Here is a 13,108-nt window from a genome sequence, read left to right on the forward strand (position 1 = left end):
CTCCTGTGCATCACCTTGCAGTCAGACTCCTTGGTCTGACTGCTCCCTGCCTGCTGGTTCCACACCAAGTCCCTGTGGATAAATCTTCCTAACAGAGCCACCCCATCCCATAAACACTTTGACAAGCAGAGAAGTTGCTAGTGAAGTGACCACCACCCATCACATCCTGAACATCCAGCCTAGTGCTTCCCAATAACTGGGGCAGATCCCATGTCCCCAAGCTGCTGATCCATGTTCACAAAACACACACAGTCACTGGCTCTACACCTTCTGTTTATTCATCAAGAGGGGAGTAATCACTGCTGGCACCCCCATACCATCCCACCTGTTCCCTGAAAACCCAGGCATGGCTATGCCATGCTGCTTCATCCCTCCTGCCTCATCCCAAAGGTGCCATGATGGTGTGCAGCTCCTAGGAACTGCACTAGGCAAAGGGACATGGATGTTCTCTCTTACAGCATCCCACAGAAGCAAGCTCAGGCCGCGTATTCACCCTTCTCTTACCCTTTTTCTTATGACAAGAGAAAGGGAAACCTGCTCAGATGAAATAAAAAGGACTCCAGCCTACATAACAACTCTTAACTCATACCCAGTGAGGCTCACTGCTTCTGAATTTGAAACTACAGCTTAAAATGACACATAACAAGGCACTACTTGCAGATAATGCTTCCTCAGGCTTTACCAGGCACTGACTCAAAGTCAGCTTCCTTTTCAACCTGACCCCTGAAAATCTTCAGAAAGGTATAAAAACCAAAAGAAGTTGTTTCAGAAAGCATCAGGTCGAAGATCAAAATCATTGGGAATAATTTAACCTGTTTCCTCTGTGTTTTTAACATGAAACTATGTAGGGGGAAATATATATATATATATATATATATATAAAAAATAGCAGTGCATAAGCTTACAAAGCAAATTTACCAACCCACATCAAAGGGGGAAAAAGCAGCATCCCTCACCTGTGAAACTATTATGGGTAAGGACAAAATATCTGTATATAGTATAGTTCTGTACCACTTTGATGGGAAAAGATTGCCAATAGCTTTTGGCATATGAAAGCTTCTGTGAGGACTTCAATAAAACTGAGTATACTGTTAAAACACCTTCTCATATGCATCCCTAGAATTTATCTTCAAATTCCACTTTATTAAATTCTTTATTCTCTGGCTTTTGGAAAAATGCTTTTATTTTATTAAATGAACTACACAATATATTGTTTCTCTGAAGAAAAAGCATCAGTAGGAATATAAAGTAGTTCTTCCAACACTAAAAAATACACAATGTTTTGAACCTGAAACCAGCCTCCAGTAAGAGAGCACACTTCTAGTTTGAGTGAGGGTGTGTATGCATACACACACACACGTACAGCCCATTTCATCACACCCAGCTGCCCTCGTACCTCATGTAACTACACAGCCTGTGACAGCTACAGACATTACAGAGTTTAAATCCTTGTTGCTGCGTTTCTAGGGAATATCCCAAGGTCTAACAGGGTCTTGAAGAACATGAAAGCATTAATTCTTTTTTTGACATGCAAAAATATTGCTCACAAGCAGACTTTCCTCAAGCGCATATGAAAGCATCCTCTACAGCCAGTGGAACAATGTGATGTGCAAAAACCAGGGAGGTAACACACACAGAGCTTCATGTTCACGTGCAGCATCAGTGAAGGGCCACAACAGACAGTGCATCACCGTGTGAGCCTGGAGACTCCAACCAACTTCTTTGCAAGAGCTGCAGATACTCTGCACAACTAAACCTAATTATATTCAGGCATAATCCTTTCATGCCACAGCTTGGTGATCACTTTACAGCAGGATAAGCCACCGTGGCCACCAAAGCAGCTGTTCCAGGCTCAATTACCCTGCTTTTTCCTGTTGTTTTTCTTTTGTGTTCTTTATTTTTTTGTGGGTTGTGTGTATGCATGGTTTTGGCATTCATTTTATCTTTGTTATTGTTGTTTTGGTTTAGTTTGGTTTTTTATTTGTTTTTTTGTTGATTTTGTTCTCAATGGGGACTGAGCTGCCCTACTGCAAACAAAAGGGAGAGAAGGAGGGAGATGGGAACTGGTGCCTGGGGCAGGCAGGATCCTCTCCATGTCCATGGCAGCTCAGACTGTTTGTTAAACAACAGCCGGAGCTGAGGCAACCAAGATGGTGTGTAGAGAGCAGAAAGTACCTTTGAGAAACATACTGAACACTATCAAAATACCCAAGCCTTAAATAGACACATGAAGTATTTAAATGCTTTCACACCCATAACAAGTTTTGTTTACTGCCCAGCATTTAAACAGCTTTTTCTTTACTATTGTAAAATTGTTCCCAAACAGTGTGAATTTCATGTTACAATGAATAGTAGCACTCTAACCCCTATTTACAACCCATTCAGCAACATAATTCCAGAAATAGCACGCAGGATTTCCACACTCTAAGAAATAAAACCTGTTCTTGGCTCAAAAGAATTTGTGCAAATTAGCTGACAAGAATCGCTTCCTTTTGTTCTTCCTCTCTGATATAGAATATTAAAGGAAAAAGAGAATCACTAACCAAGTAATATGAAAAACTTTTATTAAAGCCATTAGAACCACAAAGCATTGCTAACGTCCCTCTCATAATTTTATGCAAAATGTTCAGTATCCAAGGAAACAGCGTAGTAATGAAGTTGGAGACTACTGCATAAATGCACCTTCTAAATCACCACCAAGAATGTCCATTCCAGAGAGACTGGCCAGTTTATTAGTGTGTGACACCCTGATCGCTTAGACATGCTACAGCTTAAAAACAAAAAGCTAACAAGTTACTTTTACATAAAGGGCTCTTTTGTTTCCTGTGTATGAACAGCCCCTTCTTAGCATCTAGTTACAGAGTTCCTCTGCAGAGCTGAAGGTTTCTCTAAGCCCATATTCACCTTCATGGGAGTTGTTCAGTAACAACTGATGGGCACTAATTAAATTGCAGAACCAGCAACAAATGAAGCAGAGATGCTGTCCCTTTGCTCCAAGTCCTCAGCAAACTGAAACATGCAATAGAAGAAATACTGAAACTGCGGTCTTCTCCGGGCCCCGTTGGTCTGAAATACACTCCATTAGCACCAAGCACTACTGCATATTGACTCATGCCCACATTATTAAAATTAATTCAAAAATGAATACTAATATTCCAATATCAACAGTTCATATTCTGGAATGTTTCATGGGAAGAAAGGCTACAGTAAGGAAGCCAATGCAAAATTAACTCCTGCTTTTTGGTGTTAGCACCTAGAGCATCATGCAAAACCCCCAGGTTTTCAGCTCAATTTCAGCAAGCATTCATTTATCCTCCTGATTTCTTTGGCAGTTTATTCCCCCCAACAACCACTGAGTACAAAGCAGTTCCGGTGGGTTCAACCACTCTGTCTTGCTGAGGATGAACTTTGGTATTCCCCTCTTCCAGGACATGTGACAGTTTATAGGAGCACATACCAGATGCCCGTGCAGTCTTTCTATGTGACCTTTACATTCCTTTTTGGCTCATTTTTTTTCATGACTGACCAACAACACGCACAGTAACAGAATCTCTGTCACTATCCTGGATGCTTTTAGGGATTCTGGTTTGGTAAAAGAGGTTCCACCAGCACCTTCATGTTCCTTCCTCTTTTAGGCCTTGTCTCTACAGTTTTCACAAACTTTACTCCTTTCCCAGTGCAACCCATGTAATCTCTGTAAGATCTGAACGCAACTTGTCTGCCCTGCTCTTTCCATTCACACTGTTTTTGCAGGGGTCTTGTATTGTTTAAACAACTTTCACATCTTCAGTATATTCTGTCACTTTTTTTACACTTCCCCATTTCATTTCCACATTTCATCCCATTTGCATAGGGATGATCCTCATTTTTTCACCCTGAACAGCTTCATCTCCTGGATCACCTCACTTCTTTGTCTGATGCTTTCTTTTCTCAAGCTCCAGAACTCACTTTCACATACCACGAAAAAGATCTCACCCAATTAACCTTTCTAACTGGCTCTTATGCCTAAAATGTTTTCCTAAAAGGCTGTACAAGTTAGGGACATACCTTTCTCTCACTACTCTCTCTCTGTCAAGTAAATCCCAGTTATACAGCATGTCCTAATGGGAATTTCTGCATTGTATCAGTATACCTACAAATCTGGCTTATAGCACCATAATTATCTGATTAACAGACTGGCTAAACCCTTTATTTTCTAAAGGCATTGTCTTGTACTTGAAGCAGTTGTGCACTCAAAGCACTTCAGCGAGTGAACTTTCTCACTCCCATTCCATTTTACTGTATGGTCAGCTCATCCACGTCACCAGTATGGTGTTGTTTTTCACTTTGCCTATGATGTCAGAAGTATCACACCTCTCTCAAAAGCCATGTCAAAGATGGAATACCTAGAAACACTACATCAATGAAAAAATGGTCACAACCTGTCAGTGCTGTGAGAGCTGGTGCACCTCTGTGAGGCACTTTCTACTTAATGCAGAAAGTTACAATTCCAGTCAAGGTTGGTTAATTCAGAAAATTCAGAACTAAAAAAAAGCCTGGAAGGGAATGAAGCATTTCAATAACTTCCCAAGATGATACTGCAGACTCACCAAGAACTCAGCAGCAAGGAAATGCTAAGGTGATTTAAATGAATTCAATCTTTAATATACAGGTGCTAGAGGCAAAACTGTCAATATTAACTACCTCCACAAAATCCACTGCCAAAAGGGTAGCTCTCCCAGCCAAGTAAATAGCACCCTCAGTTTCAGAGGTACATGGCACCCATAGCTTGGTTCAGTGGGAATGTCACTGCTCACTACCATGGGAAACACGAGCTCTTCACCTCTTCCTGTTTTAGTTTATTTATTATGGTTTATGCTTATCTGTCTGCCATGAATGTCATGAGGTTTAATTAGTTTTGGTCTGCTGACACTGAGTTCCCCTAGAAAAGCTGTATATGCAATCACAGTAGGGTCCCCGCAAGATAATTTTTTTGGCATCCCCAGAGGATCCAGATAAAGAAGCCAGAGGACAACTCCAAAGACAAATTACTCGAAGCACAAAACTCTGCAATGTTCATCTGTAGCTCAAGAATCAAAAGTTTCAGGGACAGTATTTTGGTGCAACATACAACAAAACTGCTGTGGGAGTTACAGAAAAAAGTCCTGGTAAAAACACCATCAAGAGCATCTTTCAGCATAGCTAAAGCAAGTGAAAAAAAAAAACCAAACAAAAACCCAACTCAACAAAAACCTTAAAATGGAAATATTAGGTGAAAATAGAGAAACAACAATACTAACAAAAGCACCATGTGGATTTCTTAAATATCCCAAACAGCTTAAAGTTGCCCAGACTCCTGTATTCATTAACTGTTCAGGACACAGATTTATTTATTTATGGCTCAGAAAAGAATTCCCAGCTCAGAAGCTTTCCAAAGAACAACACTCCCCAGTTCTGCATGGGCACCTCAGCCAACTTGCCCTGCCATTTCTTATTCTGATGCTAATGCAGTTCAAACAACCCAACCCTGCATTTTTCATCTATGCAATAAGCCTATCTTTAGGTCACTTAGTTGTGTCAGTTTAAATCACAACATTCTCACAGAGAAAAATCTGATCATTTTATTTATTCTGGGAACAGAGAAGGCAGAAGAAAAAAAGCTTATTATAGAAACACTATTTTTTTGTTTGTGGTGCCTAATTCAAGCCCCTCTGAAATCTCTCTGAATTTAAACAGCAGTTGAACCACAAGAAACAACAAATTCTAATTAAGATTTGCAGTTAACTTCAAGACAAGGTACCCTGAGAAAACCTGACCGTGCACAGGCCTATCATATAATCATATAATATTATTATATTATTCGGTCTTATCAAAAGTCTGCTGGAATAAAGGCCAAGATTCTATGGGTCTCTGTGGGTTCCAGATCTCTCTCCTTTGTAAAATAATCCTGGATCCTGCTACTCCAGTTTTCACAAGCATCCACACAAGAATATTCACAGGGCTTCTCACAAGAGGGAAAAACCATGAAGCTGAAGCCATCCATGAAAGGAACTGGATTTATTCCAGATGTGGAACTGTTTTTAATTAATTTGGAAACATTTGAAGTATTCACTCATTAAATATGCTTTGCATTTTACACATGCACATAAGAGAGTAAGAAAACCCAAAACTGAAGCCAAATCATAATGTCTTCTTAAAAAGACTCTGACACCACCTTTAGCAAAATTAGGCTCATATGAAGACAAGACTTACAGCACTACCACAGCACACCAACATCCAAAGCATGCAGTTCCTGCCCTGCCCATCCATCCCTAGGGAACCTCACCTTGACCTGAAGAACTGCCTGGGAGCTCAGCCCTGCATCTCCCAGCACAGGACACTTCCCACTGTGCCCATCCCCATCACACAGAGCAATCCTTGAAGTTCAAGATACGGTTCTCGACAGAAGGATGAAACAACTTATGGTATATCTATGTGCCAAATCATCATTACTGGTAAAAACCACAGGGTATCCTGAGTTGGAAGGGACCCAAAGGGATCACTGAAGTCCAGCTCCTTGCCCTGCACAGGACAGCCCCCCAGGATTATGACCACATGCCTGAGATTGCTGTCCAAATGCTCACTCAACTCTGTCAGGCTGGTGCTGTGACCACTACCCTGGGGAGCCTGTCCCAGTGCCCAGCCACCCTCTGGGTGAAGAATCTTTTCCTGATATCCAGCCTAAAAACTCCTCATGCCATTCATTCATGCCATCAACACAGCTTCATGCCATTCCCTCGTCTCCTGTCACTGGCCACAGAGAGATCAGTGCCTGCCCCTCTGTTTCCTCTCACGAGGATGCTGAAGACCACAATGAGCTCTCCCCTTGGTCTCCCTTTCTGCAGGCTGGAGCCAGGCCAGAGGGAGGCTGTGCACAGGGGGAGGTCCACACACAGAAGCTCCAGCGCAGCCCAAGCGTGGGCACGTTTCTGCTCCGTCTAAAGCTGTGTCAGGACACCACCCAGCACGGCAGCAGAGGGACGCTCCTTGACAAGAGCACCTGGATCAGCCGCGGCGAGCACCGCGGGATGTTCGCGGCCTCAGGGGCTGCCGGCCCTGTCCACCCCATGCTCGGCGCAAAGGCTCCCGTGGACAGCCGGCTCCCGTGGACAGCCGGCTCCCGTGGACAGCCGGCTCCCGGCGCTCTCCCGGCGTGCCGGGCACGGGGATAAGCGGCTCTCGCCTCCCCTCTAGCGGCTGAGCCCGTCCCGCCGCCCGCGGGAGCCGCTCCCGGCCGGGCACGGCCCCCGAGCTGCGCGCCGCGCCCCAGCACGGCGGAGCGCAGAGCCCGACCGAGCGCATCTGGGCACAAGCGCAGCTCTCCTGCTTCCACGGAAGACTTTCAGCTTTGAGACGAGGTGAGCAAAACTGCCGCATAGTATGGAGAACCACAACTAAGTTCTGAAGAGTTGTATTTTTAATTGTCTCTCTTAGACGCCCGAAAGAATCGCGTATTTGGTGACAACTCTCAAACTCTTCCTGCCCTGAGACCAAGTTTTTTATCGGACAACAATGGTTTTGTCTCCAAGGTCTAGCGATCACTAAGCAGGTCAGTTTCTCAGGGATCACAATTCTGCCCAGTGCTACCAAACTGTGTATGATGTTCTGTTCATAAACAGCACAGAAACATTAAAAACCCCCAAAACTTCACACTTCTTAAAAAGTCTTTTTTTTTTCTTTTTTTTTTTTTTCTTCCTAAAAAAAACCCCAAGCAGGAACATTCCAGTTTCTTTCCTTTGGTTGCCAGTGCTAAAATATGCTAACAGCATTAAGGCAAGGGACGACTTGAAGAGCTTGCAATCTGTATTCAGCATAATTAGCAGATGCCAATTTAACTTATTACTGCTTCTTATACTGCTTTCTATATTATAAAAAGGGTATCAGTGAAAACCTGTTATCTAAATGACTGTTTTCTCGGTGCTGATATAAAGCAACAATAATGGGAAAATAAGAGTCACAGAGCATGTGTTAAGAAATATCTGATTTTGAAGTAACATTATAAACAGCCACAGTACAGAAAGAAAGAAATGCCTGCAGACAGGACTTTTCTCTCTTCCTTCACACTTTGTATTTTTAGACTGTTTTTAAAGTAATTACATATTTGGTGGCATTCCTGGTTATTCAAATAAGCAATGCAACATTCCTGGTAAAGCCACACCACTAAATCAGGTTGCTCAACTGTCTCAGCCACTTACAATTGCAAAGCATGAGAAATGAGCACCTTTAAGATGCATTTTCCATGCAGAGAACTAACAGTTAAGAAGTAAGAACACAAATAACTGTGAAAGAAAGCAAAGCAAGCCCTAAAATCAGCCCTTTCCAAAATGCCAAAGCGGCTGGGTCACAGCTAAGGGGAGAGTTACAGAGAGCACTTCTGCCTGCCTGCAAAGCAGAAACACATTAACACATTTTATAAAACAATGCCCTCTTGAACTAAGAGGCTGTTGAAAGATGTATCCAGCACACGCACAAAACAAGCAGTGCGCACCAAGGTTGTGGATTAAACAGGTTTCTAACACATAAATGACAAAATGATCCCGTCCAGGCATCAGTCACTGCTAGTTCTGCTTGGTGAAGATGCCTTACTGCTTACAATTCTGCATGTTACAATGCAGAGCAAAAAAATATTTTAATAAAGTATCTTCTGACTCTCAGGCTAAGTTGAAGAGCCTTGTAAGGCTATGCTTCTCCACAGCTTTAATCGATTTCAGCTATAACTTCATTTGCTATGCCTAACAGACAGTGTAAACTTCACCCTTCCCAAGAATTAAGAAGAAAATAACATTTCATACTCCCCCACAAGCAGTGTATGGAAAGCACAAAACAGAACTGCTGCACACATACCCCCCAATTAAACTGGTCTCTGTGGAAACTAATAACTTTCCACAGTATGCACTGTAATCCAAGTAATAATTTTAAACAGGCATAAGCTGCAGTGTGCTGAACTAAGGCATTCTTACCTTTTGAAGGGTGCTTGAAGACATTTAGTTACAGTAAGAGGGGAGAATGTGCATGTTGCCAAGTACTTGCCATGCACCGGGGCTATGCCTTACCCCACATCTGCGCACGCACACACAACTGGCTGCGTGTGCTCCCTAGGTAGAGAAAGAGCACCAGGAAAGATAAGCAGCAGGGATAATGCCCCAGCTCTATGTCTCAATCAGTAGCGAGCTAAGCTGGAGGAACCATTTGGGATGAAAAGGGAAACAATTCGAAGAAACAAGATCTTTTTTTCTCCTCTGCATGCGAAGAGCTTTGCTTGGGTGACCTATAATACCTTAACACAAAAATCTTCACAACCCACCTCCCTCCCGAGCCACGGAGTTGCACATGTCAAATGACACCACACAAACAATGCACAAAGACTTTAACAAAAAAACTAAAGAACCCCTTACCTTTTAGTCAGAGTAAGTGACAGATAACAGTCATGAGAAACTCAGTTGGCACAGCTGCTGTACGTATTTCTCTGCAGACTTCTTTTCAGTGGTCCCAAAAGCATTGAACATAAAAATCCTCCAGCCTGCCTGCTTCATTCTTCAGCAACAGAGATACATGCTGTCACGGTAACGCAAAAAAAAAAAAAAAGGCAAAAGGAACTATAGATCTTAGTTTTTAAAGCCTTTGTGCTTATAGGGAAGAAAGAGTAGGGGAAAAGAAGGAACAGAGCAAACACTTTTTCTAAGAGAAATGTGGTCTTGTCTATATAAGTAACCACAGCACAGAAACATTCAGTTTGAATTTCCCTGTTTGCAAGCTCCTTCAGAAAAATAAAAAAAAATAAAAATCAGTCTTTAGGGGGGAAAAAATCGAATGCATGGATGGGGGGAAGGGAGAGGAGGAGGGTACTGCTCCTATGTGACATACATATGGAATGAGCATTAGAACAATGCTGACAGGACAGCTAAGCAACTGCACTCTGGGGCAGCAGTTTTCAAAGCACAGCTTTTGCAGCTTTGCAGAAAGGAGAGGAAAACAATTAAAATAAAAAAAACGCTCCGCAAATGGGGGGGGGGGTGGGGGAGGGAAGAAAAAGGAAAGAAAAATAAAAGAAAGGAGCTGTTAATTCAAGAACAACTACCAGACTAAAAAAAAAATAAAAATAAAAATAGTTGGCTAATTTCTGAAAAGGGGGCGGGTGGGAACCGCCGCGACTGCTTCCCAGCGATGCAAGCAGAAGCCTTGATGTCTAGTGCACTTACATTTTATGCTGCGCACAGTGGGTCCCCTCCTCCCTGCCTGCTTCCCTCCTCCTCTCCCTCCCTCCTTCCCTCCGCCCTCCCTGCCTAGGAAGCTCTCTCTCTCCCAGGGGACAAGAATTCCAGTGGACCCAATTAACACTGTACTTTGCTGGCTCCTTGGTATGATCGATATTAAATAAGAGGAGTTTTAGCAGCATTGTAAAATAAAGCAGCCATGTAATGTGTGGCTGGTGGAGACTGCGTTTTTCCTCCTACGTCTCTACTCCCCCAGTCTCGAAACGATCCAACACAGCAGAAAAAAACAATTTCAAAAGCATGTGCCAGTACCAGTGATCCAAGCTGCATCAGATATTTGTTAGGAACTTGACGGGAGCCCTCGGCTGCTCATTTCACTAGCTTCGGCAGTACTTTAATAAAGTGGATTTACAAATCAATGGAAGGAATCCAAAGGTTCACAAACAGGCTCTTTCATCAGGTCCGCTGCCTGACCGTACAGGAAGTTTGCTGAAGGGGTCTGGGGACTGTCTCACCAGCACACTTGTTTTCAATGGACTCCCAACAACACAACTTGTTTGGTTTGGTGAAAGAAAGGCAGTAAGAGGTTCACTGCTTTAAGGGAATGCAGCCTAGTGTGTTTACTGCTTCATTCCTGAAGCACGTGTGACAAGGCATCCTGCAAATTGCGAATTATTTTAATTTGAAGAGGGAAGTTGTTGGGGGGCAGTAACCTTCTTTGGTCCTGTTTTCCCTGATCTATCAATCACAGATTGCCATGCAAAAACAATTTACTAGAGACGCTCTCTATAGAGGAAAAGCAATTACTAGCATTAACTCTTGCAGTTGCAAATTAATACAATACAGTCCACAACTGATAGAGTCTGCTGGCAAGCCTTTAATCTAAGCGTGAATGGGTGGTTTGCTTAAATCCAACTGGACTGAAATTCACAGGTTAAGTGCTCCCCTTTCCCCTTCCATATTTCTATTTGTATTTGTAAAACTCAGTGGAAAGGAAAGAAAGCCGTATTTATTTGCTGTGGCCGGTACAATTCCAAGCTAAGAGTATCCATTAGTGAAACTGCCTACAATTACAGGATTTCAGCACCAGTAGCTGCTTTCCCTTCTTTGTTTCTGGGGGGGGCCATGATCTTCAAATTAAACCAAATAAATAGCACTGAGCAATATCCTTGATTGAACAGCTGGGTTGACCACTGATTTGAATCCATCTTGTTATATTAATGTTAGATTACATTTCCATACAAATAAGATCAATTAAAAATACTCATAAAACCATGCGATCAAAGGCAGTGAAGAGTTAAATTAATTAACTCAAAAGGCCTCCAATTAAATAATGTTAAGGTTATGATTCTCCCTCTAGCTAACAGAGGGAAAAAACCCAGCAGCAGGACAAATTTCTGTTAGTGACTACAAGTAATAGATCCAAATATCACACCATTTGTCACAAATTCCTTATGATTCCAAGTAACATCCTTCAATAGTTAGATAAACGTGGGGCATGCAGAAATCCCAAGAAAGAAGTGGTCAAATATCCCAAGAGATATCACAAATCAAAGGCTGATTTACATGGGAAGATTCAAAAGAGTGCAGCTATACTGGTTATAGACATGAAGGCATGTTTCTTGAGCTACGGTAATTCCAGGCTGATGTACTTGCACCTGTATTTGTGGTGCAGATGCTACACTTCTCAAATATCTTTTAGCTGATATAGGGTTTTTTTGAGCAAAAAGGGTCAGGAAGAAGTACCCATGATTAACACAGTATTAAGCAGGACAACACCGCCTGACAGTTTGAAAGAGAGGAAAATAAAAAGCCTTTGCTGAAAATCACAGGAATTTATGTAGATCATGATGCTTCACAGTTGTTACTGATCCAGCACCACAGCACTGCAAACTGCATTTGAAATGAGATTTGTAATACTAACCTGATAGTCAGAGTTGGCAAAATGGCATTCCTCTTTCAGCCCTCTACCCTGAATTAGGGGGTAATGCTAACTGGCTAAAGTGTCCCTGAAAGTGGCCTAAACCTTCTCACAACACTTCTCTTAGCAAGTGGACCAAATCATTTTGCAACTGCTTTGGGACAACATCAGAGTGAATGAACACGTACATACACCCACCCTGCCAATCAAATTTCTTACACAAAAAAAACCCAACACTTTAGTAAGTATATAAAGCACTGAATCTTCACTGGCGATGGAGGCCCAGTGGGTAGCTGCATTTTGGGAAAGGTTGAGGTTTACAGCTACACGGGCACATAAGGGCTCTTGGAACCCATAAACGATCCATCAGTTGATCTGTCATCTCAACATTCCCAGGCACTAAGAATGTCTTTATTATCCCCATTTTGGAGATGATGATTTGATAACTGAAAGCCTAAATTGCCTCCCCAAGGAGATACAAAATGTGTTGGAGAATAGCAGGAAACTGATTCCAGGCTTTTCAAGTCCCTTACTTGCAAAGACTGTTCTTCTTTCTAACACAATCAACTGAATTTGACATTATTTTTAAAGTAAAGCTTTGTTCCTTAAAAAAGTATCAACACCATTCTAGACTACTCAAGTTTGAATCAAAGCAGTATTCATGGTAGTAGAGGAACAACTGTGCTCCTTAAAAATTCTACACGTGTATTCAACCTCAAGTTTTATTCCAAATAAAAATGTACACTATTTTACTAGAAAATAATTTAAAGATTGTTCAACAATTAGAATTAGTGTCCCTGTTTGGTAGGACATTTCAAGCCGGTGGGGAATTCATTGAACGGACACCTCATATATGTGAAGAAAAAGGGATATAGAACATTTCTCAAAATAAGCCAATATGCCAGGGTAAGACCAAGTCATTGGTCAATGTCCTCTTAAAGTAGAAAATCTTGAA

At 42.2% G+C, this 13,108-nt stretch overlaps 1 protein-coding gene across 6 annotated transcripts in view; it reads right to left on the bottom strand.

Annotated features, from left to right (window-relative positions):
- The window catches only part of FAT3 (FAT atypical cadherin 3), a 396,115-nt gene that overhangs the window by 319,862 nt on the left and 63,145 nt on the right, over nucleotides 1-13,108 (bottom strand). For 5 of the 6 annotated variants that reach the window (XM_088051035.1, XM_088051033.1, XM_005516186.3 and 2 more), the window contains exon 2: nucleotides 9,414-9,573. The exons of the other annotated variant lie outside the window; for it this stretch is intronic. The gene's annotated coding sequence lies outside the window, so the exon portion shown is untranslated. The remainder of the gene's footprint in view (nucleotides 1-9,413; nucleotides 9,574-13,108) is intronic. 6 annotated transcript variants of the gene reach the window in all.

This window comes from Pseudopodoces humilis, chromosome 2 (assembly GCF_049639895.1).
Source record: "Pseudopodoces humilis isolate 2021_Gansu_Grassland_sample_001 chromosome 2, ASM4963989v1, whole genome shotgun sequence".
NCBI lineage: Eukaryota > Metazoa > Chordata > Aves > Passeriformes > Paridae > Pseudopodoces > Pseudopodoces humilis.